This window comes from Parus major, chromosome 3 (assembly GCF_001522545.3).
Source record: "Parus major isolate Abel chromosome 3, Parus_major1.1, whole genome shotgun sequence".
NCBI classification, from domain to species: Eukaryota; Metazoa; Chordata; class Aves; order Passeriformes; family Paridae; genus Parus; species Parus major.
Window position 1 is genome coordinate 7,310,496 of NC_031770.1, and position 3,760 is coordinate 7,314,255.

Genomic DNA, 3,760 nt, shown 5'->3' on the forward strand with positions numbered 1-3,760 from the left:
ACTGAAGGGTTTTTTTAAGATAACTTCCATCTATTTAAGACCTCTGTCAGACATAATTTGATTGGTAAATACCTACTCTAAATTAAACTTACACATTAATTACAGTGCCTCATTGCTATTTACTGGAAAATTATTCAAAAGGGTTAAGCAAGTAATAACTTTTTTTTTTTTTACTTCACTTTTGGGACTGGACTTTTGTTTGCAATTGTTACAGGTCACAGGGGATCCCTGAGGTGCAAACTTGGTCCTACTGAACTTCAGGTGTTTTGAATACTGATTTGCAAGGGGTGATAGTTTTCACGCTGATTTTTGAATCAAATTCCTTTGACAAACTGAGTTTTTCTTGCCTTACAGTTTGCTGTCTGTCCCTCATAGCTAGCCTTACTGTAACTCATGCTTAGCAAGCACTTTGGAAACTTTAATAGGAAGGGTAGGGGATCTTTTATTACTCATTATTGTATTGCCCAGAGAGAACACCAAGCTTGGAGCAGGGATCACTGCCACAGAATAGGCATCTGATAAATCTGTCTCACTGATTTTTGTTTTCCTTCATGGGGAAAAGATTGGGAGTAGCCTTCTGCTGATGTTGGAGTGAGAATGAGCTTGCAGCCAGTGGGGAGGGCTCACTCAAAAGGACAGATCAGCTATCACTCAAACACCTTTAGTTTCTCCCTTCTCTGGTCTATGTGTGGGGACAGATGGTCTGACTTGCCTTAGCCCCACTTTACCAGCAGAACCAGCCATTTTCCATGAGTACAATTTGGATTAGAGACTCCCCACAAAGTGCTAGGCAGGAATTTAGCAATTTAGCTCATAAAGGGGAAAAAAATTGCCACACTTTATTCAGTGCTCTTTTCCAGTCATAAAAGGTAAACATTCCTAACCACCTTCAAAACTAAATCTCAAGCAGAGGAATGCACACAGGGGTACCAGGTCCTGCTGCTCATCTCACCAAAAATGGTCATTCCTCTCTCATATACCAAACTGGAATATTATGAATTAACTTTTCATTGGCCTCAGGACTCGTGATGTAAATTGGTCTGTGCCTGTGAGAAGTAGCACTGGATCAGACAAATGCTTTCCATGTCACCCTGAGATATCTGCAACATCCTTCATAGCTGCATATGCTCAAAGTCCCATTTTCCCCCCAAAGTACTTGGAATTCCCAGCTTTATAGTCTGCATTACTCCAGTGAACAGGTATTGGATAAGAGAGGACTTTTGGAGCAAAGCCAAACACTGAGTGAACTTATGGGGCAAAATCAGAATTAACTACATGGGCCTCCCTTTCCCAGGATATCTGAGGAGAAAAGAGGATCAGCAGAGGAGGGAAAGAAGTATTTCCCTAGAGCAAAATTAGTCCTAGGTCTATCAAGCAATTATACTAATCTTTTAGTCTGACTGTTCATCTTTTCATTCACATTGAGAAAAGAGATTTTTGTCAGGCTTTGCAACAATATTTTTGGTAAATATGTTTGCGGAAAACTTAATTTTCTAAAAGGCAGTTAATTCCCTAATTAAGCATTTTCTTCCTTTCTCATCATTAACAGTGAAAACATATCAAGAAAAATTCCCAAAGATGCCTGGCAACAGCAGCTTTTCCTTCTAAATCCCCTGGACAAGTTCAGTTAACTGCAATAAGAATATGAGGGATAACATCTGAGGCCCCTCTGGCCTTGCAGCCAGGGACCAGAGATGTCTGTTCTTTTTGTAAAGTTTTCCATCTGTTCCCTCTGATCACAGAGAGAATAGAGAGAAGCACATAGTGGAAGTGAACCATAACTTATACTCTGCATGAGACTCCATTTCCAAATTAAGGGAAGAACAGGGAAAAAATAGGAGTGCTTATTAACAGTAGAGTTTGCAGTGGCAAGCAGATGCCTGGCAGGGCAGATGGACATGGGCAGCCCATGAGCTTCCTATGAGCTTGATGATTTCGTGCTGGAAAAGGGAAAAGCTTTGGTGGTTTGCATTTTCTTTTGTCTCACTTTTGGTTTATAGCAGGTAGCAGTTGCTCTTGCCTCATGTAACAGATTAAGGGAAGCAATGGGACTGAATCTATGCTTAAATACCAGCATTTTGACAAGTCACAGGCTACCTAAGAAAGCTCTCCTTTGTTTAATTTAGCTGCATAAATAATTTGAATGAGATATTTCATGCAATGAGAAAAAAGTCTTTGAGACTTTGGGAAACATCATGACAATTATTCACCATCTCTGGGAGCATGATACTTGTGTGAAAGGGCTCCTGGCCAGTCCCTCCTGGCTGGCCATTCCCAGCTCATTTCTCAACAAAGGCAAAGGGAAGCTGCTGTGGAGTCACAAACAGGATTAGGGTTTTCTCCTGTGATGCTCAGCCCCATGGAAGTTCTTTCTGCACCTCCCAATGCTCAGCTGGTCCCTAACCAGCCCTGGGCACTGATAATATACCCAAATGCCCCAGCCCCACTCTGCATCAGGACAATGTGTTTGCTGTGGCCATGAAACTGGGTGCTGTGCATGTCCTGGACACCTGTCATCTCCCTTCAAATCCTTCCCAGCAACAATCTCATATATTCAATCCTTCTCTTTCACATCTCAAGACATATTTTTATTTAGCACTAAGAACAAACTCTGCTCCCAGCTACCCTTCCCTGTGCAGAAGCCAAAGTTCAGCTAGAGAACCATAAGACACAGCTGTACAACAAAGGAAACACCACAAAGACATATAGGCAACATGACAGTCGGTGAATATTCTCTAATTATGCTGAAAAAAGAGACATAGAAAGGCCCACACCAGCTGACACTTGGCTGCATCACCATGGTGCTAATTGGCTGCAATTAATGAGATGGCAGAATTGATGCTAGAAAGAACCCAGGCCAGGAAGAAATATCACTGATTAGCTAAAAATTAAGGTAAACCAGGAAGATCTCCCCACACTCCTTACACTCTACAGCCAGCCTTGGAAAAGCTTGCCAGAGAGAGGCGGGAAAATGTGAAAGAGAAGTCACAAAATTCACAGTTCTTCAAAACTGACCAGAAAAGTCACAGGCTGTCCACCAGCTCCATGCACACCATAAAACCCTGTGGCAGGTGGCAAGCACTGGTCTGAAAATGAATAGTACATTCAGGCTGTTGATGTTGTAAGAGACAATTCATATGGATTTATTTGCTGCTGATGTCTGTAAGGTGATGCAGAGAGAGAGGATAAGACAACACATTTGAAGAACCAAGACCTGGAGTCACAGGGAATCTACGCTGAGATCAAGAACAATCCATGAGGGAGCAGATTCACACAGCCAGTGCAGCTTTCCAACTTCAGCAAAATCTTTGCCCTGCAATAGGCAAACACTTGGCCAGGAGTGAGGATTCAAATATGAATGAGTAACCTTAGCCCAGCTCTCATCATATTCCTTTGCTGACTCAAAAAAACCCCTCACAAACCAGGAAGCAACATAACATAAATGGGATTGAACTGCCACACAAATTATTTCCAAGTCTGATCCAAGGCTCTGGAGTAATTTGTCATCTTCTCACTCCAAAGATCTGTTCAGACATCTATAACATATCCTGTCCATTTTTTGTCCACATAGAAAGCCATAAAAAAGCCAAGAAAAATCCATTAATTTTAAACAACAGTAGGGCAATAATGCTCACTCTCTTCACAGCTCTTATGGGGACTAGTAGTAGTTTCAGTGCTTTAAAAGATGTAAGTCTGTGTTAACCACAAAATAGTATCATGAAAAATGCCTGGCTCTCAGGAACAATTTGCATTTCTGTAA